The 24,115-nt window shown below is 51.5% G+C and overlaps 1 protein-coding gene across 2 annotated transcripts in view; it reads left to right on the forward strand.

Moving 5' to 3' along the window:
• ZBTB7C (zinc finger and BTB domain containing 7C) overlaps nucleotides 1-24,115 on the forward strand; it is a 334,978-nt gene that overhangs the window by 58,898 nt on the left and 251,965 nt on the right. For both annotated transcript variants that reach the window (XM_044243026.1, XM_044243027.1), the window contains exon 2: nucleotides 7,506-7,735. The gene's annotated coding sequence lies outside the window, so the exon portion shown is untranslated. The remainder of the gene's footprint in view (nucleotides 1-7,505; nucleotides 7,736-24,115) is intronic.

The raw sequence follows: 24,115 nt of genomic DNA on the forward strand, positions 1-24,115 counted from the left end.
AAATAACTTGTGCAGGGTAGGGTTAAAAGAAAACACATTTTGTTGTTTGAAGGGGCAGTTGTTTCAGTTATCTAGAAAAATCTTTGCCTGTGAAATACCTCATCTGTATTGCCAGATAAATGGTGGTATCTGTTGGCCTCAGGGAGCATTAGGACCAAAAAAGACCACAAGATTCCATAAACCCATTTGAAAATGGGTATGGCTATGTAACTGAGGCTCAGAGATATGAAGCAGTTTGCCCAAATTTCTACAACCTGTTGCTGGCGGGGCTGGGCCTTGACCTTGAATCACTAGAGAGCAAAGTCGATTCAGGAGCTGGGGAGCAGGCCCGAGCGCAGATACTGTATCTCCAGTAGGAGAGGCCAGACCAGGGCCAGGACCTCCTCCCACCTCCCAGAGGTAAGAGCCAAGGTCTTGATGGGAGACTGGGGGTCCCAAAGCATCTGCCTGAGGACCGGCCGGGGAGACCCTGCACGGAATGGGATGGGGTTCTGAGTGGATGGAAAGCTGGTGTCACCCTAGTGCACAGGGCAGTCTGGGGGCAGGGAGCTAGGAGTGATGCGAGCATGCCCAGTCCATCAGTGAGCTACAGGCATCCCCCGGCTGGAACGTTTGCCTCCTATTCTAGAACAGCCTACCTCCAGGTGCGTTAGGGACTAGTTTGAAAGGCAGCTTATCGCCCCAACCTGAGAAACACAGAAGAAAATGCCAAACGCACCTTGTAATCTTGCAGGAATCAGCTGCTAGAGTCTGATTTTTGCTTTCTCTTCCCCGCAAGAGAGGCAGAGAGGACTCCAAGCCCGGCTTGTCCAGTGCGGCTTCTTACTGAACGTCTGTCTACAGGCTTCCTATTTTTACTCTTAATAACCGTAAGCTCGGGGTCACCAGGGTCTCCCTGTTGCTATAGTGAGAGGTGATAGCGCCGGCCTTCCAAAGCGCTGGACCCTTGGCTTAGAGGAAAAACAGAATCTGGGTTGCTTTATTTTTGGGTTGGAGAAGATTTAACGCGCGGTGTTCCAACCCTTGCAGCAAATGGCAGTTTGTGCTCGAAATACATCAGACCTCAGTGACACAGAATAACTGACAGTCGGGGGAAGTGGGCAAATAAGAACATGGAGAAGATAAGTTTGGAATTACGAAACTGGTGAGACTTCATCGAGAGCATCTAGAAAATGACAGAGAAATGAAAATGTACGCGGTGGCGTTCGTGTAATCCCACCGGGGGCCGGATGGAGGGGGGCGTTCTGCACCGTAGCCTTCCCACCAGGCTCCTTAGATGCGCCTTTGGCCAAGTTGAAGACACAGTGTGTGTGTGATTGCAGTTCCCTTTCTCAGCTGATATGTCGAAAGCATGTTTCCGTGTTCCTACGTTATGCCCATCAGTGTGATCTTTATTATTTGGATCAGGTCGCATAATTTGGTAAAATAGTCACCTGCTTTTCCTCTTTGGCATCTCTTGAATCCACCCTTGGTCTCCGTGGTGCCATCTCTGTCATCTTTTTTCAATGTGGATAATTGGTCTGCCTTGTCCCTGTCCCCTAAACACACACACACGCTAGGATTTCCTCCAGTCTACAGCCTTGCTAATCAAAGGGTGGTCCCAGACCGTGGCATGGACATCCCATGGGAGCTTGTTAGAAATGCAGAGTCTGAGACCCCACGTGGCACCTCCTGAATCAGAACCCACATCTGTATTTTGACAAGATCCCCAGGTGATTCATAAGCACATTAAAGCTTGGGAAGCACTGATCTGAGACACACTGCTTGTGCCTCCAGGATAAAATCCATGCTTCCAGCCAGGTGCACAGCCTGCTGAGCAGAGATCAAGTGGAGAGGAGGTAAGGGTGAATAGGGAAGGACCAGATCAGCAGGATCGCTCCAGGTGGTGGGCCACTGTGGTCCAGGATCCCTGGACAGGTTGGAGGGAGGGGGTTGCCTGGGAGGGAAGTCCAAAATGGCAAACCCATGGAAAACGCAAGATGGAAAGCCAAGGGCCCAGTTGGCTAGCACAGACAGGGCTGTGGGCTGGGGCCACTAGGCAACTGCTCGTAGCTCGCTCCCAGTTTACAGGGGCAGAGGCTGAGACACAGGGAAATTGGCCAGGCTCACAAGCTAATGGGCAGTGGAGCAGGGACACAAGCCTGATCCAGGGCCCAGCCCTTAGTTGCCCTGCAATTCAGGGCAGAGTGAATGACAGGAAAGAGAAAAGAATGAAAGGATGTTAAGCAGCTACAGTGAGCTGGGTACCGTTTCACTGTGTCGCAGTTACATTCACGCCCACTTTGCTCGTGGGTATTCTGACCCCGTGTTGCAGATGAGGAGGTTGATTTGCATGTAAGCAATGACCTGAGTTCAGATAGTTACTGACTGCTGAATTCAGGATTTGAACCCAGGACACTGTAGGTCCTGAAGTGATGCTCTTTCTACTTGGCATTTCGTCAGCAAGGTACGCAGTTGGTCTCTGCTCTCGGAACAGCTTCTGACCTTTCTACCTGCTTGCTGGTTTTAAATCCCCACTTCTGCCCAGGGACGCAGTCCCCTGGCCTATTCATGCTGGGGAGAAACACAGGACAAGTCTTAGATGTTTTCCCTCAATACCAAAAATTGAGACGCCAGGACTAGAAGGTACCTGGCTTAGCATGAAATCTAACTCATTTTATAGTTGAGGAAGTGAACACCCAGATAGCTCAATGACCTGTCTAAGGTCACACAGCCAGTTAGTTACAGATCCAAGACCCTGATTCTGGATTCAGGGTTCTTTTCATGACTCTGGGCTTTCCTTGTACCAGTTGCCCAGGGGGCCAAGGGTACGTGCCCTGCCAGGCCAGACAGCACCAGGCTAGGTCTGTGGATGTTTAGCTTTCAGCTTAGGTTGGAGGGTGCAATGGATAAGCTTTCATTAAAAAAAAAATAATAATAATGTCTGCTTATTGTTAAAAATTCAAGCAGTGTGTCTAGAAACACCTGAAGACACCCTCTCCTGGCCCTTCACAGCCCACTCCCCCGGGGTGACCACTTAGCACTGCCTCAAATGGCTCCTTCATTTTCCTGCCAGCCATTGGGTTTTGTAGGATCCACACCACAGCAAGGCTATTTTTAACGAGCATCCCAGGCTTCAGGGGGTTGAGGAGAGGGGAAGAAAAAGATTCCATTTGTATATTTTTAATCCGTGCACATTTGAGCAGTGGCTTTCCTGTCCCCACTGCCAAGGGTTGCGGGCAATTGATTAGACTTTCTGGATGCAGGGCAATCCTTTCTCTCCCCTTAACGAGGCTGGAAGGCCAGGGAGGGGTGCAGGCGATGTTTCCAGGGCTGATGGCTGTCTCAGCTGGCTGCCTCCTGATCCTGCCTATCCCCACCAGCCCTCTCCCTCCCAGCAGCCTCGAAAATCCTGGCTGGGTCTCCCAGGGCAGAGGAGGCCTGGGAACCTGACTCTTTGTGCCAGGCTCATATTTAGAAACGTCTCCAGCCAGTGGTTGGCGTCGGTCCCGCTTGGACTCTGGGCAGGGGGTGCAGTCACATGCGCTGCCTTCGAGTAGGCAGATTCTGAGTGGGCAACAGTCCGCTCTGAATATAAACACTCTTCTTTTATGCGGAGGAGCTGGCATCAGGGCCTGCACTCCTGGGCCCTGGGTGAGGGCAAGTACTGGTAGCCGATGGGCAATGGGGAGAGGGAAGAAAGATGTCCAAGTGGTGGTGGAGGAAGGGCCCCAACTCCGTACCCCACCCCACCCCCAAGTCGTCCCTCTCTGTTCTCCGCACTCCGCCTCCCAGTGCCCAGAGCGCCGCCCCTGTCTGAGCGGGGGGGGCCTGCAGCCCCCATGGGGGCCCAGCAGTGCCCCAACCTGGACTATCCTTTTTGCCTTGGGAGTTCCCCAGGGCTGTTCCGGGGCAGTCCTGGGAGGCAGTGGGGGTGGGGCTGGAGGGAGGCTGGGTGTGGTTTCACCTGCAGCAGCATCTCGCTCCATCTCCCTCTGAAAGCAGCCAGCCCATCAGCCTCTCCACCTGGAACCTATGACATGTGGCCCTGACGGCCTCATCCCCGAAGGCTCCCTCAGCACTGACCAGAGAGGTCCAAGCATCTCTTGCTCACCCTCTTTTCTCTTCCATGGCATCATGCGGGGAGGGACAATCTAGATCAAGTGATCTCGGCCTTAAAGCGTAGCCTCCTGGGGACAACCGTCATGCCCCAGCCCTGTAAAAACTCCCTTTGCTTTTCCCCCCCAATCTGAATTTATTTTTCCCTTTGCTTTTAAAACAGTTCCTCTAAGGAGGGGCGCTCTGATTCATTCCACTCGCCTCTGATACTTCCCGAGCACCTGGGAGGTGCAGACCTTGGTGACCGCCAGCCCCCACAGCGTGGGTGGGGTGGGGGGGCTAGGGCTCGCCTCCCATCACACCTCTCCACCCTCTGCAGGCCTGCCTGCTCTGGGGACCGGAGTGGCTCGCTCCAGTTCAGCTCTCGGGAGAGGAGGCTGCCTTCCTGCCGCCAAATCTTCAGAGAGAATCCAAATGCAGCAACAGGATTTCCCTCCTACAGCCTGAAACCAAGCCCCTGCCAAGTGCTCCAGCTCCTGGCTGGCAGCCCCCAGCCCTCCCTGCCCCATCCACCCCCCCACCTCCCCACATCTCAGGGAAGAAGCCTCCAAGCCGTGGTCAAGAAGGCTGAATAGATATTTTCTTTGTATCTCCTGGGAGCAACACGGTAAATACGCAATGACTGGATGAATGAACAAACAGATGAATGAGCAAGTAAGCAAATGAATGAAGGAACGGACAGAAAAGCGGTCTCAGCGCCAAAGGGACTTAACGTTTGGAGGAAAAGACGGGGGCTTGTAGAATGGTAGCACTGTGGGGTGCAGGGAGCCCTAGGGGTCAGGCTCCCCGCCTTCTTATGGGAAAGGCAGCTCAGGTTCAGAGGCTGGAGGGGCTGCTGGGGCTGCCGGGATGCCTCCCAGACCGCGGAGGTCAGAGGATGGTGAAATTGCCCAGGGTGAGTGAGATCCAGAACCGAAGGCAAGGCTGCCCTACTTTCCGTCTGCCACTGCCCTAAGTGTCCCTCGTCCTTGGGAAAAATTGCCTTTTCATATGGTTGGGAGTGGACGGTGCAATTTTTCTTCGAGGGTTAATTGTTTTGCTGACAGCACAGATAATTAGGAATGAGAATCCCGGAGTGAGGGCGACAGCACCATCTGCTGTGAATGTGGTTCAGCCCCACCTTGCAGGAGGGCCCGCAAGTGTGGCTCTCCTCACCCAGCCCCTCCAACCCCCAACAAGAATTTATGAGCTTGAGCTGTTTGCCTCTGGAGCTACAGCTGCTAGGTGACCATGCAGCTGGCGGGAGAGGCCAGTGACTAGCTTCTAAAGGGGTCGACTTATTCTCCTTCTCCCCCCGCCAGGGCATCCGCAGCACGTAGCAGGGCTCACTTAAGAGCTCCAGGGTTGATGAAGGACCCCCTCTGTTGCCTGGGACTCAGAGACCTAAGGCCAAGGGAATGATTTGCTGCTCTTCCTATAGCCCCAGGTTGGGAGGTCTAGTCCACGGTGGACTGGATGGAGTGGGGTGCATGGGGCTGCACCAGGTGCTGTGGCTGCCATTAGTGTTTGGGTCATTTTGTTCTGTGCATCTCCATGGATTTGCCCCCTCTCCTGGGTTTCCAGGCCTGTAGTCGGTGCAGCTTTTCTCTGGAAGGAGCTGGGTTGGCCCCGCCTTCTACTGCCAGGTAGAGATTTCCGAGTTGTGATTCCTCCCTTGTCAATAGAAGCAGAGCAGCTCTGGAATCAAGCAGGGCATCCTACTGTCCAGAAGCAAATCTTTCCTCATACGGGTGGGACAATGTGGATTTTTAAAAATTTTTATTATTTAGGAGCATATCACCTATATGAAAGAACATAGAAATGCATATGTGCTTTTTGTAACAGGAATTGCCTTGTTTGTTCCAAGTGATGCACAAACACCACCGCCAGCGATGTCTTGCCCAGAAATGCCTCGGAGGTTGGAGCCATAGAGTCAGGTCCCTCAGGAAGCTCAAGGTCGGCACAGCCTTGCACCCCAAAGCTGTAGCTGTTTATCACAGCCAATTTCCTCTTTGCCTGAGCTGCTCCTGTTAGCTGGGAGCCTGCATATCCCTGTCTTCCTATTCTGTTCTCTCTGTGCTTCCTCCTCCCAGACCCTCCTCTCAGGGAAGAAGCCGAAGGCATGATTGTTCTCTTGTCCCCATCCTCCCGTAGCAGGCCAAGCATGTCTCTGTTCCTTTTCCCCCTCCTACTCCTCTTGACCCACCACCCCGCTGAGGTAACAGGGAGTTAGCCTAGGACCTGGGAGCTTGCTGGAAAGAATGGTAATTGGGAGTCATGAGTTCCTGTCTTGGCTCTTTCACCCACTTACTGTGTGACCATTAGCAAGATTCTCAGTGTCTCTGTGCTCTGTCTCCTCGTCTTTAAAATACCCCCTTACTTTGCTTTTCTGAAACCAAAGAGATCCAGTGGATGTCAAAGCAGCCTGAAGGGTGTTTATCATTATATGTGGTGTAAGACACTGTCATCGTCATGCTTATGGAATTCATGGGACCTCCGATCTCTGCCTTCCTTTGCCACCCTCATCCCTGTCCATGGTGCTGCCCCTCACTGGTAGTGCCGGGTGCCCTTGTGGGCACTCTCACCTGCCACAGCTGCTTCCCAGCAGTGGGCTCACTGAAGCGCTGAGGAGGCCAGGGCTGGGGTGGAGCTCAGGGTTATGGCCATCTGGGTAGCAGGAACCCTCCCCTTGTACCTTCAGAAGTAGAGGCCATGACTGGCTAGAGGTACATGGCTGTGCCTACTGGGCACCCAGTCCTTGGAGGTGAGTGGACCTCCAGGCTGGCCACCCCTTAGAGTGTGAGCTGTGGTCTTGGCGAGGAGATGCTGTCACTCAGTGGAGCCAGGCTGCGTCCCTTACTCAATGAGGCTTGCGTGTCCTCTCTTGTCTCTTGCTCTGAGCCCAAGGACTACAAAAGGAGGTTCATCATAAGCCACAGGTGGGAAGCCTGCCTGGAGCCCCCACACCACAGCATGCTGGAAGCCTCACCCCAGGGGCTTCCTGGGCTGCAGGAGTTGAGGAGTGTCCCTGATGGGCATGTGTCTATTCTCTGTGGTCTCATCTGTGGATGGAGAGCGCCCCATTCCCTCCTCTTTCCTGGGATAATAAGGTTCTGTCGGTGTTAGGAGCTGAGCTCTGAAGAGTTGGTAGGATGAAGGGTAGGTCTTACAGGCAGAGAAAACAAATATACAGAGGCAAGAAAACAGGACTGAGGGTGTGTGTGCGTGAGCACGTGTGCACTGTGGCCCTGGGGTGGGGCTGGTGGGTGGGACCTTGGCAGTGAAGACCCTGGCTGCGGTGAACTATGTAGGGTCCCCAGCAATTGCAGGACCTAATCATACGATGGCTGGAAAATTCTAGCACGGTTAAAACTGGGACAGGTGTTTCTGTTCGCGGTGGGCGACAGAGGCCTCCGTTCTTGTTGCAGGTCCTTCCTGAAGCAGCTGGAAGCTCAGAACGTGCTGTCACCTCCGAGGAGCGGGCCAGCCAGGAAGAGCAGGAGGGGATGGCGTGGGTCGCAGCCAGGGCCTGAGGAGTGAGCATCACCTGCAGACCGCTGGACCTGGGGCCGCCACGTCGGGAGGGCTTCACCACTGGGGAGACTCAAGAAGAATCGATGCTTCGGCCCCCAGCGACATGTACACGGTGTAATGACAGGTAATGAACCTGAGGCTCATCTATCCTCTCTGAATGATGTGGCAGGTAGGAGAATACATCAGCCTGCAGAAGACATCAAATGTCAACCCTTGGAAAGATAACTATGCAAACAAAGTGCCGTAAGGCCTGATAAAATGATAGATGGGCGCTTTCTAGTTATTAGTTTCTGCCCCGTGCACTCGCTGGAGCCCGGCACCGGAAGATTTAGCATCGGCTGGTTCACTTCCTATGCCGTATGGGAAGGCGTGATGCCTTTATAGACGTAGCACCTCTTGTTTGAAGAGCTCAAAGTAACAAATCAAGAAATCATTATTTCCTACTGGCTCCCTTGGGAAGCCGGGAGTTGATGCCAGTGGGGAAACAGGCGGCGAGGGGCGCAGGAGTGCTTGGCGGATCCTTGGGGGGTAGGTCTGGAGACCTCACTGGTTGGGAATCCTTCTTGATTGACTGAGATTTCTCTGAAGAGAGGGTCAGGCGGTATGTTGGTGTTTCTTGTAGACTAAAGGAAAAGAGGTTCTCTCTCTCTCTCCAAGGGCACTAAGTCAAGTAGCAGATCATCCAGGGTGGCTGGGGAAGGTCATGAGAAGGGATTTGGGGAGCAGAGGAAGGGGCTGGTGGATACCCTGGATCTAGAAGTCAGCCAAGCAGGAAGCATCATGCAGGTCCCCAGAGCCTGAATGTGGAGGTCTGAAGCTAGAAAAAGAAGGGAGCCAGTGGGACTGGAGACCCCGAAGGTGCGTTCTGATCTGATGAAGGGTCTGTTCCCATGGGTCATCTGGTCTTTACTCTGTATGTCATATAGGGTACCATTCTGGCAACTTCTACTTTGGGGAAAAGGCAGGCTAGGGCAGAGGCAAAAATAGCTTAGGGCCTTGGGAAATTGACCAGGGCAGGGGGAGAAGGACCAATGGCCTGGGGCAGGAGGCCCAAGGGGGTGTGGCAAATTCCATTCCAGTGCCGGCCAGTGTCAGGATCCATTGGGTCAAGCCAAGGGGTGGGGAGGGGCAGAGAATTAGGACTTCTGGGTGGCCTTGTTCTAAATCAGGCAGAAAGAATAAGATGAAGAAGGAATTTAGAAAGCTGAGCCCAGCTCTAGGAAATGGGTCAGCCACATGCACCAGGCAGGCCCAGGACTTAGCTCCTGTGTATATGAGGAAATAGAAGGGAGGTTGAGCTCTGGGGAGCCCAGCGAGGCTAGTCGGGGGTCTGGCTGTGCTTGGAGGGGCTTTGCTAGAGAGGCAGCCAGCTCCACAGGTACCTGGGGCTGTGTCTCTGGGGATCCCAGAAGCCAGCATACTGGCCCTGGACTACTCACATGTCCCACCTCTCAGTGTGGGCTGTGGTCCATATGTCTCAGACTGGACTGGGGACCTAGGCAGGGCTGAACCTAAAGGGCCCTGTGGTGGCAGGTGATAGGGGCAGCAAAGGTCTAGTCCTGTAGGGTGCTATGTGAGGACTTTCATCGTGTGTGTGGTTTCAGGAAAGTCAGAGTAGTAAGCTTTCTGATCAAGGCAAGAAAGAACAAAGGATCAGGTCTATGAAAACGGTTCTTAACCTAGTTTATCAATATTACTGAGTAGCTGTTGTGTGCTGGGCACTGCGCGCGGTGCCAGAAATGCAAAGATGTATGAGGATCTTTGCTGCTAAGGGAGGGAGGATGGCACACAGGAATAAGCACGACAGTGGGGACAGAGCCAAGACCATGGGAGCCTCGGGCTCCTATCTTCAAGACGGGGGCAATGCTTTCTCACTCACAGGCTGGTTGGGAGAATTAAATAAAATAAAACATGCAAAAACACTTAGCGCAGCAGCTGGCACCATAAGAAGTGATCAATACATCGAACTTACTTGCATTATGCTGCCCTTGGAGGAGCTCATGGTCTGACAGGGCTGGGAGCAAAGGAGGCTGGAAGTCCCAAGGGTCACAATTGCAATGGGATCCAAGACCTGGACTCTGAAAACCTGGTTATCAGAATTTGTCTGGCCATGGAAGGTGTAGTCCAAGGTGGAGCCAAACACTCAGAAATGGTGACTGGGTTCAAGTGCCTTGGCAACTGCTGCGCCCACGGTTCTTTATGGGCACCTAGTAGGACAGACAGCGGGAGGGGTGGGAATTTCCAGAATTATTGAGAAGAGAGGACATTCTCAGAATGCCCGGAGGGTCTTGCTTCCTCAGCTTCCAGCGCTGCTCTTGGGAGCAGGGCAGGGTGAGCTGGGTATAGAAATGAAGGCGGGCCTTGGGTCCTATAGCAGGGCTGCCTAGGAGAGTCTGAGCACCAGCCACAGATGTAAGCCACCCATGGGATTTTAAATTTCCCAGTAGCCACACACAAAAAGTAAGCATAAGAAAGTTAAATTAATTGTAGTATGTAAATATGTAATGTGTAAATATAAAATTAATTGTAATAATGCATTTCATATAACTCGAAAGGCCCAAATATTTCAACCTATGATCAATATGCCAATTGTTAATGAGGTATTTCCTGTTCTCCTTTTCATGCAAAGTCTTCCAAGTCCTAAGTGCATCTGACACAGGCAGCACCCCTCTGTTTGGACTGGCCACGTTTCAAGAGCTCATTTCAAGCATCTTGTGGCTACTGTCCTGGACAGCTCAGGTCTACAGTCTAGAATATCTTGTCAGTGGGCACCCAGAGGCCAGGTGTCCCAAGTTTAACAATAGGACTCGCTATCATGTCCTCTTCTTATGACACATCCGTAATGCATCCCTGGGGAAATTGGCTTCAGTGATCTGAGATGACTTGAATCACTCATTCTAGATGGTGACTTATGTTTTCTAGAACCAGCCCCGGGGTGGGTGTCCCCAGCTGGTCTTAGAAATCTAGCATCTGCTGATTCAAGGCTGACCTCAGGCAGTTCCTAAAGCTCTCTGAGCATCAGAGACTTTGTGGGAAGTAGCACTAATCATTTCTATCTTGTTGGGTAATGATGAGAACTTCAATACAACAATGAGTGATTATCTCGTGACATTCGTGGTCAAGAAAGAATTCTTGTTATTATCTTAAGTCAAACAAAAACCAATTTGAGTTCCCCTAAGTTTGGCAGAAGTTTGCTAGTGGGCATTTCTGTGGTTCTGTCCATTGCACAGGAATGATGGGGCTTTACAGGTCAGGAAAAATGGAGAGGGAGGTGAGGCCTGGATCCCAGCACACGGCAGCAGGGCCTGCCGGGGGACCCTCCTGGGGCCATCTGGAGGAGGCGACTCCTCCTCCTGCCTGGGGACTCCTGCCTGGGGCCTTCTGGAGGAGGCAGACCCTGTAGGCAGCCTGTGCTCCTGTGTCATCTCTGCCATAGGGAATCTTGAGGTATCTAGGCCTTCATCTCTGGGGTTTGGACACTGCCAAGTTGCTCTTTGGGACCCACCCCAGGGGTCCTGCTCTAAAAACTGGATGTCCTTCAACCCTTCTGTTTCTATTCTCCAGGCTGCCGCCTTTGAAACGAAGGCCCATCTCCACCTTATTACCCACTATCTTTCCTGAGCCATAGACATCCAGGTTCCTCCCTCTGAGGATAAGGGAACCCACTGGCACAGAGCGTGGCTACTCTTTCTGGGGATGGGGGTATGGTTTTTATTATTTTTTTTTAACATTTTTTAATTTATTTGTTTGACAGATAGAAATCACAGGTAGGCAGAGGGAGAGAGAGAGAGAGAGAGGAGGAAGCAGGTTCCCTGCTGAGCAGAGAGCCCGATGTGGGGCTCGATCCCAGGACCCTGGGACCATGACCTGAGCCGAAGGCGGAGGCTTTAACCCGCTGAGCCACCCAGGCACCCCTGGTTTTTATTATTTTGTGAATGACATCTGCTCCAGCCACAGGCCCCCAACAGCAGCAGCAAAATAAGGTTTGGTGAGAATTCTGCCATGGGGTAGAGGTTTAAAGAGAGTGCCTGCAGGTAGATCCCATGTCCTCCTGGCCTGCTGTGGAAGGAGCAGGCGGTGAAGGTCAGTGACACAGAGAGTAAGGGGGTATCAGTTGTGCTGGAGAACCAGGGCAAAGTCTGCAAAATGAATGGAGACTCCAGGCCTGGGGACCCAGGCACCGTTTTCAAGATTGGGTCAACACTTGGTTGTGTGTGGCGAGGTCAGCGGTCCTCTGAGGCTCACTGCAGTGGCCCATAGGTCCCCGTGTTGCTGCCTCTCTAGGCAGGAAGTCCTATCCCCTGGAGCAGCTGGCTCCTGCTTCCTGCTGCCTCTCCCAGGGCCCCAAGTTCTCAAAGCTGTCACGAATCAGAAAGGATCCCTCCAAACCTGTGTCATTGTGACTTAACATCTATTTTAAGAGGTAATCCGTGGCACATTTGGAGGACAGTGGGAAGGCTGTTTCACGACATCAAGCACATTTAGATAGAGATGTAGTCATGGCTCTTTCTAAGTTGGCTGTGTGACCCCGGGCGTGTTGTTCACCTTCCCTGGGCCTTAATGTTCTCATCTGTTCAACGGGCGTGAGAACGTGTGTTGCCAAGATGCCAGGTGCACTTGCATTTCCAAAGGGGAACTATGAACCTCAATTACCAAAGATTCGAGAGTCTTAGGGCAGCATGCTTTCCCTCCCCACGTCTCTAACAATGTGTCATTCTGTTCTTTAACATTAGCCTCTCTGTTGCTTCCTGGGGGTACACAGGGAGTGGTTTCTGATCTACCCCTTTACACTTCTGTAGCCGGGAGAGGCGGAAAGCCACATTGCCCTTGACTGACAACCTTCGTATGGGTATTTAACAATTTTAATTTTTCATGATTCCTCTGATAAAAATAGTGCCTGACTAAAAACAAATACGTTTGTATTTTCCATCTCCTTAATTAGTTTCTAATTTGGGGGTTCTTATTAGCTTTAAATCATCCCACTGAAATGGTCCTTGGAGGAGGAAAAAAATGTGAAAACCACAATCAATTCTAGAGAGATCTTGGTATTTAATTATGCTGATTGGAGCACTAGAGACCCCTGGCAAAACGAACCTCTCAGAATAAGCTTGATTTGTGTAATTTGGTTTTTAAAAATTTTGGATGCATATTTATCATATTCAACTACGCGTTCTTGTTCTCCTTGAGATCCTGACTCATCTTCTAGGAGACGGCTGGAGGAACCCACAGGCTCTTGAGACCCTGGGATTCTGGCTGAGCCCACAGAGTTGCTGGTAGGGCCTGGACTGTAGGGAGCACAGGGTCCCCAGCTTGGCTGGTCATTTAAATAGGTCTTTTCTTTAAAAAGAAGAAAGGGAAGGTTAAAAGTCACACAGAGACAGGCTAAGAAAGGATATGGTGATAGAATTTTGGAACCTCGTAGTCGGAGAGAGTCTCCCGTGAAATCTTAGAAAAATGGGCAAGTCCCAAAGGGTTAGAGATGCATCTAGAAGCACATTTTAGGATGTGGTATATAACTTTGGAGGCACTGGGAGGATCTAGTTGCTCAAAAAGGTATCCAAATCCGTGGATCCATATTAGCTTTGCTAAGCGCTGGACAGACAGATGTAATAGGAAGGACCCAGCATCACCCATGATATTTGCTTGCTGTAAAGCTGAACCAGATCTGCTCAAGCTGGTAAATCTAACCACCATTTTACACAGGAACTAGAGGAATAGGCAAAACGCCAATGCAGGGAGGCCGTCCACACAGCCACACCGAACCTCAGGACAAATGCCCTCATTTCGCTAATAGGATGTTGAGGGGGAGGTAAGGGGAGGTGTAGGGGAAATTATTACAGATCAGTATAATCTTTTTTTAAGGATTTATTTATTTATTAGAGAGAGAGAGAGAGAGCCCATAAACAGGGCAGAGGGAGAGGGAGAGAAAAGCAGACTCCCTGCTGAGCACAGAGCCCAACGCAGGGCTCGATCCCATGACCCCAAGATCATGACCTGAGCTGAAATCAAGAGTCAGATGCTCAACTGACTGAGCCACCCAGGTGCCCCAGCTAGTAAAGTCTTAAGAGACACACCAAGCAAATGCACTCTGTGTGTCCAGTTTGAGTTCTGATTTCAGGCCTGCCGTAGACGGACCAATCTGAGAGAAGCCAGGAACATTAGATCCAGGATGGGCGTTAGATATCCAGGAATTGTTATGAATTTTTTAAGGCATGTAATACTGTGACAGGTATTTACAGATGACACGATATCTGGACTTTTCTCTAAGATATTCCAGACCAAAAAGATGAAGCAAAAATAGCAGATCGTTGCATACTGTTGGAGCTGGTGATGGACACCTAGAGATTTATTAGGCTCCTCTATTTGTGCATGTTTGAGAAGTTTGACGATGACAAGTAGAATAATAATGAGAAGGAGGAGGAGGAAGAGGAGGAGAAAGAAAAGAAGGAGGAGGAGGAGGAGAGGAGGAGGAGGAGGAGAAGAAGAAGAAGAGGAGGAGGAGGAGGAGGAGGAGGAGGAAGAGGAATAATAATAAGAAGAAGAACAAATAATATCCTTACTAGTTGGCTGAACCCTGAAATTTCATCATCAGCGCTTTATCCGCTTAAGCCTTCCTTCAACCATCATACGCAGCTTCTCCTGGGGGTGCGACTTCCACTTTAGGAGAGTCAAAGTGGGTCAGAAGAATATGTCCCCAGCGCAGAAGAGTTCCAGGGGGGGTCCAGTTTGGAAACGTCTGTATTGAACGAAGCCAGAGAGATTTCTCTGGAGCCTTGGTTTGGCTGATTGGCACTGGACATCTTGCGTGAGGGTGGGCTCTGGCGATGTGGTGTTCCCCAAGATTATTTGTCATAGGCTTCAGAGGAGGTAGACACCTCCAGCCCCTTCAGGAAAAATCAGTTAGAACCCTGGTTGCAGAGTTGTTTCTGTTTACTCCCTAGTCATCGATTAATCCCTCACTCTGTGCCCCAGTTTTCTTATCTGTAAAATGAGCTTAATATCACCTATCACGTACTTTACAAGACTATGGAAGGGCTTTGTACACAGTAGAGAGCCCAAGAGCAAAGGTGAAATTGTGTGATTTTTGTCTGGGACCATTTTCCAATGCTTGGTCCACGAGGGTTTGCTTGGAGGCTTGTGGCTCTGTACACAGGGGGTGTCACACGTCACCTCAAGAATGGATTGTGGGGGGTGTCACATGCTCAAAAGATACAAAGGCGGTAAAAACAAGGTCTCTGCCCTTCAGGAGCTCATAATGGGCGTGGGGGGGGCAGTGAAAGCAAACAGCGATGGGGACTAGCAAAGCCATCTAGCCCTTGAGACAAATGAAAGTCTCCGATTCAGAGGTAGAGGGGAGTGCTCTTGGTTGGGGTGGTCTGCGGAGGGCCATCCGGATGAGGTGGCACTTGACCTGGGCCTTGAAACTGGGGGAGATCTGCACGGGCCATCCCTTTGTTAGTTGTGGATCACTTCGTTGGAATACTTCCCTGTCTCCTGCCGCCGCCCGCCCACATTCTGCAGCTGAACACATAAACCTTGTTTGGATTGCAGTACTATCTGACTCGGGGGCCCGGGTCCTCCCCATCCGGAGCAGGGGTCAGTGCTCCCCCTGCTCCGCCCTCCCAGCCACTCCCATCCTTTCCTCCGCTCTCTCTCCACCTCTAGTTTCCATCTGCCCACCGGAGCCCAGAGGAGCTGGGATTACTCATCCCGTCCACACTCATCACTCCTGCCCTCCTTTTTAAGTTAAAAAAAAAAAAAAGAAAGTATAAAGCATAGAAACAAAGCAATAAATTATGACTCAGAGACACCCAAGCCTTCATGTGGAAATGTTTATCACTGTCAAATCATTCCTTCAGGCAGTGAGAGAAGACAGCCTGAGCGGGGATTGTGGGAAAGGTGGGCAGCAGTGGTCTGAGTGGACGTGGAGGGACTAGGGGCACCCTTGGGGGCTGGCCTGGATTCTTGGGTGCAGAGAGCTGGCCAGGGGGCTTCGACTCTTCTCGTGGGGTGTACGTGCAGTTTGTTGGGGTGTGAATAGCAGTCAAGGGCACTTGCTCACAGAGAGCCCACGCTGTCCTTTAATTGGCACGGCAGAAATGCAAGAGAAGGACCCAGGAAACAACAGGGCTGGGGTGGGCGCTTTGAGTCAGCAAGGAGGCCAGCTCCGTGCCACGCCAGGATTCAGAGATGTGGACACGTGCCTCCTCTTCTAGAGTCTGTGTGGGCAGAACTCAGCCCACTCCTGGCTCGTTGTAAGGCTCAGGAAGCTACTGTAGGTAATGATATTGGGGGGAGGGGCTTACCCAGTGCCTGGCATGAAGTTGTCCCCCACTGTGCTTTTCATAGTGACTGCACACCTCAGCTTGGGGGTCAGAGGGCCTGCTGTTAATCCTGGCTTCACTACTCAGGCAGGCGACTGGGTTTTCCTAAGCCTTGGTATCCTTCGGCATAAGACGGTGTTCCCACGCCTCCCTCCCACTAAGGCTGGGCAGGGGGGAGGGTAGCAAATGAAATGATCCAGAGAGAGCCCTTGGCCCCTATGAACCCTCACCCACTTTCAGTCTTCATCTCTACCCTTTCTGCCGCCGTGCAGTAGTATGACAGCCGGAAAGCTCCCCGGACCTCAGTTTCCTTGTCTACGAAATGGAAATAATGAGATTACCTGCCCTGCTGACGTGGCTGCACAGTGAGGAGTGAGTTCAACGGGCAAGTAAGGGAACAGCGTTGGAAGGAGTAGCGAGAGTTCATCAAACGTTTAAAAAACCGTATGCGCGTGTCCGTTCCTGTCAGGTAGTCCCACGTGTGAATGCGCACACACAGACCACACTCAGAATTCCCGGAGCGGCCGGAAGTGTGCCCAGTGTGACGCAGGTGTCCTGGGAGGGGGAGAGGTAGCACCTGTCTCAAAGATGGTGTGTATTGTGCTTTTTGGCTGTTTCAGTTTCCCGCAGGCCAGTCGTCCCCGTTTCTGGCCGGCTGCCTCGTGCTCTTGGGGGTGGGAGAGGCACGTGGGGCCAGGCCCCACAGACCTGGCATCCGGCGTGGCCTCTAGGCTGCCCTGGAACCAGTTCCTCTAGGAACTGCCCTGGGGGAAGCCGGAGCAAGTCCTGGAATGGGTTGATGAATGGATCCTCTGCTATTTCACCTGTTTCGGGGGGGGGGGGCAGTGGGGGCTTCTTTTCTGTTAGAGACACACCCCTTGAAGCAGCCGTCCCTGACCCCGGTCCTCTGTTGCCTCTCTGAGTCGGAAGGTGCACCTTCTCCCAGCCCTGGCCGTTGGGGCCGAGATCAGCCGTCCGTTTACCCGCTTATTCTAATTCGCTTTATAACTCAGCACTCGCTCTAGGTTTTGATTTACAGTTAATGGTTCATCTTTGAATGAACACTTGTCTGGAACCTTCCATCAGTCAATGGTGATGGTATTGACTTGTCGGCAGGGAATGAGTCCTGGGGTGCTAAGTCTTTTTATTTTATTTTTGGGGGGGCAGTATTTCCCCCTTTTCCCCCTATCAGCCACAAAAGGAACCCTCCACAAATACAAACTCATTTTATTCTAAGGTCACATGGTGTCGTGGAAAGAGCACAGGCATCTGTTGGGAGATAGGAACTCTGGGCCCCACTTTGCTGTCAGCTCACTCACTGTACGATTCTGCATGAGAAAATATTGACCTCTCTGGGCCTCAGTTTCTTTTCTGCCAGGAAGTGCAGGGATGGGAGGGGACTTCTTGTCCTGAGCCTCTGACAGAGCAAATCAGCCCAATGAAGTGTATAATGAATGTGAGATATCTGTGTTCAGATTACAAATATAATAACTGCTTCATATAAGAAAAGAATTACAAATGTGTCACCGAGAAAGCGAAGGGAACTATAACTCCCCCTCCTCTCCCAGAGACTAGCATGGCATTATTCTATCTGTATGGTCACTGTGGCTCTGGAAAATAGATCCAGATGGCCCCAACATGAGATCAAGCTACGTATTATGTTCTGCAGTTTGTGTTTCTACTTAATGTATCTTTAAAAAAAACTACTCACAGGGCTCACTCTTGTTTTTTATAATATGGTTTTCTATAGTATGGATATCATCTATTAATAGACTAGAATTAATTTCACTAATGGACATCTGGGTGGTGGCAGTGAGTTGTCATTGATTGGATGATTGGTTGCCCCTCCTATTCCGGGAGCAGGTCAGAGAGGAGCCCACAAGGGGAGAGCACGCTTCCAGGGCCAAAGCTGCCATCCTGAGTGAGGGTGCTGCTCCCCAGAACTGGGGGCACAGTGAGGAGGGCCTGGGGTAGGGTGGGCTGGAGCCACGGGCAGGCCAGAGCCTAATGGTGTAAACACATTCTTAGAGCAGCTTGGTTGCTCCGGGACCATGGAATGTCAGCAGCTGGGACAACTGTGACTCAAGGCTGAGTCAGGGAGCGGACGTGGCATAGCCCTCCCGAGGTGGGCAACCTTGAACGGCACTGGCCTGGTACCAGCCCTGGCCTTCACCTCCTCCCTCCACTGCCAAGGCAGGGATGCCAGGCCACTGTGGGCAGCCCCATCAGGCTGCCTATCTGTCCCCCTGTTCCCAGCCTCCAGGAGGCTGGAGGCTGGTGACCTACCCTCCTGGGTCCTTGGGACTGCGGGATCCCAGGCAAGGCAATATTAGGACCCATTTTTCAGAGAAGTCAGAAAGGAGACCTTGTTGGTGCTTGTGCCTAGAAATTATTTCCTCCTTCCCCTTTCCTCTTGTGTTTGACTGAATTAGAATTTTTGAATTGGTAAAGCATTTATAGGGTTTAAAAGTCAAAATGACATATAAAGGTATATACCCAGAGCTCTCCGTCTCCCTCTTTTGCCCTCTGCAGGCGACCGTTTACATAATTTTCTGGTTTATACTTCCAGTGTTACTTTCTTCCAAAATGGAGAAACTTAAATATGTATCTTTCGTTTTCCACCTTACCATAAAAAAAAATACCTTCCTGTATATCCTGTACCTTTGCTTTTCTTCTTTCCTTGCATGTATCCTTGAAATGTCTCCATGTTAGCACACAGATCGCTTCCTCTGCTATTTATTTATTTATTTGCTTATTTATTTTTTTAATAGCTGTGAAGTAGTTACCAGATGCATGGATAGAATTTTTTTTAAACAAGCCCCCTATAGAGGGACACTACGATTGCTTCCAGTTTTTGACTATTAAAAACACTTCCGCAGGGGCACCTGGGTGGTGCCCTGGGTGGGTTGGGCCTCTTCCTTCGGCTCAGGTCGTGATCTCAGGGTCCTGGGATCGAGCCCCGCATCGGGCTCTCTGCTCAGCAGGGAGCCTGCTTCCCCCTCTCTGCCTGCCTCTCTGCCTACTTGTGATCTCTCTGTTTGTCAAATAAATAAAAAAACCTTTAAAAAAAAAACCCAAAAAACAACAACAAAAAAAAACCACTTGCAATCTGATGTCAGGCTGGACCGTTTTGTTGCGTGTGGGTACATGGTATATAACGAACCACCCCAAATCTTTTTCCAGAAGTAGGCGGAGTATGCATTATCTTAGAGCAGATATGCAAACAAGACTTTGCTCCCAGATTCCCATGCCTAGTTGTCCAAATGACCCCGTCCCCCAGCTCCCTGCATCCCATAGCCACCAAAATGTCTGCCCAGATGCAGTGTCCTCTGCCGGCCGACCTGGGACTTTAGAAATGGTCTTTACTTTCATTTCCTCTGGTGGTCTCAGGAGAGACTCAATCCTGGGCCCTAGACATCTGAAGTCTCTGGAAAGGTTAGCCCGAGTCCTGAGCCCAGCAGCAGAAATGTCATAGCCTGGATCTGTCAGGGGGCGTGGGTTCTGGTCCCAGATCTACTGCCGATGAACCGGGGACACTGCAGCAGCATCCCCCCTGCGCTGTCCTGCCGGGGAGCCGAGTGGCCTGACCTCCTCTCCCACGCTGACCTTAGGTTGTGGTGGGAGCAGCCGGATGGCATTAAGGGCAGTTTTAAATTCCTGAGGCCTGGGCTAGCAACGAAGTGTCACTTTCTCAATGAGGGCCTGCCTGCTGGTGTTGCCTCACCTCCCCCGGGGTGCCGGAATGCTCTCTTTAACGTGAAATCCAAGCGTCCATGAAGTTGGCTTGTACGTGTTAATAAAACGATGCCCACGTGCGGATTCCCATTACTTATAAGTACATTCATTTGGCTACAGATTTGTGGCGCCCTTTCATTGCTAGTGCATGAAAAAGGGATATTTCACACACGTTTCACAGAAGCACTGTGATTTAGCTTCTGAGTGAATAGGAATCGATGCCACAGCCAACTGCCACCCAAGAGCCCGTTTATATTGAATTATGGGCTGCAGCGGCCCCACCTTGGACAAGGATCTTGTCAGATCTGATAAGGTAATAGTAATAATAACCCACATTTTCATTACGCGGGCTCCCTCCCCAGGACTTTGCTGCCGGCCTGTGTGCCTTCTTTGGGGTTTAGTCTCTTCCTGTCCCGGGTGTGCCTAAGTCAGCAGGGGCCTCCCCCCAGGAAGGAGGTCTGGGCCCCAAGTCTCGGTCAACCAGCTGGTAGATTGGTCTGTCCTGCACTGATGCTGTCCTGCACAGAACCCCTCAAACGCAGCGGGTCCACACCTACCACATCCTCGTCCCGTGAACAGCACCACCGTTGGCTCCGTCCACCCGGCCTCCTGCTTCAGCCCACCTGCTTCCCCTAGGCTCTGCATGTTCAATGTCCCTGGAGTCTGGCTCTTCTCTGCTCCCCATGTCCTCGTGTAGCCCAAAGCATCTCCCATGCACTAGCTCTGCAGCCCAAATGGCCTCTCTGCCTTTCCTCTTGCCACCTTTACCCCGATCTTTCCAGAGCAATATGTCATCTTTGCTGACCTCTTGGTGCTTCTAGGACAAAGGCAGAAATTCTTGCTGGGACGCACAGGGCCTGCCCACCTGTCTGCCTCCTCCTGCACCCTCTTCCCTTTGGTTTCTGGAAGAAGCAGTGTTCTTTTCCTCCTGGGGCGGTGTGCAAGCTGCTCTCTCTGGGAGCTGGCTTCCCTCAGTCTCATGGGTTGAACCCCTGCACACCCATCAGAGAGCAGCTAGGTGGTCCCTCCCCTGACCCTCTGGGCTAGGTCCGGTCCCTTGTTAGCCCTAATGTAATGAGCTATTTGATATCTGTCTCCTCACCAGAGGGTAAATTCCATATCCTGTCGACAGCTGGATGCCAGCACAGCACACAGAACATAGTAGGAGCATATTGAATGAGGGGAAGCATGAGCAGGCCGTGTCCCGAAGGGCAGGGCAGGGGGACTCAAAGAACACAGACAGCCAGTGAACGTTCCTTTTGTAGCAACATCAGCCGGATGACACAGTTGTGGGAATACAAAGGACTTCAGAGGTAGTCTGGAGTCCGAAGCCCCTCTGGGAAGGAGGGAGAGCAGAACTGTGGCCAGGACTGCAGCCTCTTGGGTTCCAACTGCCTGCCTTCTTGCTGTGTGTTCTTAAGCAAGTTGCCCAACCTCTCTGAGTCTCAATTTCCTCATCCGTAAGATAGGAACAGTACCTTTTCCAGAAAAACACTGTGAGGAATTAAAAGGGAAGAAGCGTGTTACATGAGAAAACCCATGCGAGGTGCTCGGCAGAGGGCCAGCCCTGAGTGCCTATGGGCTGTTATTATTATATTACAGAGCATGACACTGAAGCCCAGAGAGGTTAGGCTTCCTGAGCAAGATCACACAGTTCCTAACGCCCAGCCTGGTTTTCTGTACTGGTCACTGGACTGAGCCGTCTCCAGACGTTCTGATCATATTGCTGTGACATAGTGCTCCTCAATCGGGGTGACTTTACCTATGCCCTCCCACTCTCCCGGGGGCATTTCGTGATGTCTGTAGACATTTTTCATTGTCCTAGAAGGGGGAAGGGGTGCTACTGATGTTTAGTGGGAAGAAGCCTGGGGTGCTGACTGGGGGCTGGACAGGAGCTCCACTCCCAGCAAAGAATCCCAACATATCAATAGTGCCAATGTTGAGAAACCCTACTATGGCATTTATAGGGGGGCGCCTTCTCTGAAAAGGCCAGAGGGTGCCTTGTAAGTCTGTATCCGGGGCAAATGGCCTTTCTTGCTCGAGGCTGAGCAGGGCTTGAAGGCTGAGATAGAACAGAGAAGCAGCCAAGAGTCAACCAGCTGTTTATCGTGGAGAGAAAATGGAACAGGAGTGACCTCAGATGTGTATGGGCTTCAGGAAGTATGCGTAGTTTTTCTGAGGGGCATCTTGGCCAGAACTTTACACATCTCAGCACCCACCTTCCGCTATTCCCTTTCCAAAGGGTCTTTGGCTCATCCAGGGTTTCGGGGTGCTTCTGCAGAAATGGGGGGTCCTTGCTGGAATGGCTCAGGGAGCAGCCGTGCAATGTTATACGTCTGCCCGTGGCTCTGTGAGCAGCTGCCCTTGGGAGGTGTGAGGACTCAGGGAAAGTGTAAATCACACTCCGTCCAGCTTCCCTACCCCCAGGCCCGCACCATTTTCACCTAGGAAAAGTCAAATAAAAATGCATTCCATGTTCTAGTCCTAAAGGAGGCAGGATGGGGAGGAGCCAGGGAGGGTAACCAGCTGCCCACAGCCTTGATGAAGCGTATCTGAGCCGCAGGGTTTTCCTGGCCTTAGATGCAGCCTGGGGACCCCTGGAAGCTGGTGGTCCTGAGTGTCCTCTCTGCGGTCCAGGTACAGGGGGCAGCCTTGGGTCCTAACCTGCTGTGTGGGTTAGATGGGAGCTCCCAGCTCCTTTCAGGGTTGATGAGGCCTTCAGAGGGTGCCTCAATTCAGGGGACGAGCCCGGCCATGAGGAGGGACTCTTGGAGCTGGGGAAGGTCCATCGCCTGGGGGGCCTCACAGATGCCCAGGGTTTCCGGTCAGGTTGGCTGCAGGAGGGTTTGGAAAAGAGCATGAGGACCTCCTTCCCAGAGGCGGGGGTGCCCAGAGCCAGGGTCCAAGGAGCAGGGTGGAGGCTGCCAGCACACTCCCTACAGCTGATAAGGTGCTCTTCAGGTGAGGCAAGGGGGTCGCAGCTGACTGGACGTGAGCTGCGGTACAGTCCATGGTAGATGATGCTTTGCAGGTGTTTGGCCCTGTGTCTGGTCTTTGCCGCCCGCCTGGGAGCCTCTGTGGAGAGCAATAGCTGGCTGGTAGTTCTGTCTGGGATTTGACTGGTTCTCGCCTCCTCTGCTGTTCTCTCGGGTTCCAGCAGCCTGCTCTCCCACCTGGGTTTCTACAATAGCTTCCTGATTGGCATCCCAGCCTCCCCCACCCACCCGCCATGGGCCATCCTCAAGGCCGAAGCCAGAGAGATCCTTTAAAATGTATCAGATGGTTTTCTCTTTTGCTCAGAACCAGTGGCTCTCCATGTGGCTCAGAATAAAAGCCAAAGTCCCCTGAGTGGCCTGCAAGGCCCCTGGGGTCACTCCACTCTGGCCTCGCTAGCCAGTTCTCAGGTCCCCTTGCCTCAGGGCCTTTGCCCAGATTCTTTCCTTTGCCTAGAAGCTCAGTTCCCCTGAAGCTCAGAAATGGACAAGTCTCTTCCTTCCCCTTCCTCAGGACTTGGCTCAAATGCCACTTTCTCCATCACATCTTCCCAGGGACTTGGCTCAAATGTCACTTTTTCCATCACATCTTCCCAGACCACCTGCTTCCTGTCTCCCAGATCTTCATTTCTGTCCGTGACACTTGTAGACTGACACTGGGTATTGTGGGGACTGTCTATCTCCCTACATGCGAATGTGAGCTCCAAAATGGTGGGAATTTTCTTTTTCTATTGCACTCGCTGGTATAAACCCAGAACCACGGACAATCTCTAGCCTGCAATGGGTACTCGATATATTTTTTCTTATTTCCCCCCTTTCGTACCGCTGACGCTTACAACTGGCTTAATCACAGTCTCTGTCTCATGACATTCTCTCTCTTGGCCCATGCATGCTCTACTTTTATTTACTTATATAGTTATTTAGTTATTTTTATTAATCGAATATGCACCCAAGAGCTCGGCATCCAAAACAAAGCAAGGATTTAACAAAACCTACATCCGAACATGTGATCCGGCCTCTCCCCATCCCAGTGTCTCCCCACTGAGATGATCGTCTTTCTTAATTTTGACTTTATCGTTCTCCTGTTTTCCCTTTTATCCCACTTCATTGCATCCATATGTATTCCTAAAAAGTATGTCTTACTGTAGTTATTTTTAGACTATACAAAGCCTATTATGCTGTACATAATCTTCGAAGTCCTTTGCACTCAATATTATATAAGGTCCCCCTCCATTGTTGCATATGCTGTGGCTCATTCCTTTTGATGTCAAAAAGGATCAGTGGAGTGAATATCTAACTTTCAGTCCCCCCATAGTGCCAAGTTCGTAACAACAGCTAACATCTACTAAGCACTTCCTCTGTGCAAGGCACTCTGGTGTTTTATTAGCCCCACTTAACAGGTGGGAAGACTGAGACAAGAGGTAAGCACTGGCCTAAGGTCATACCAGAATG

Source organism: Neovison vison, chromosome 3 (assembly GCF_020171115.1).
Source record: "Neovison vison isolate M4711 chromosome 3, ASM_NN_V1, whole genome shotgun sequence".
NCBI lineage: Eukaryota > Metazoa > Chordata > Mammalia > Carnivora > Mustelidae > Neogale > Neogale vison.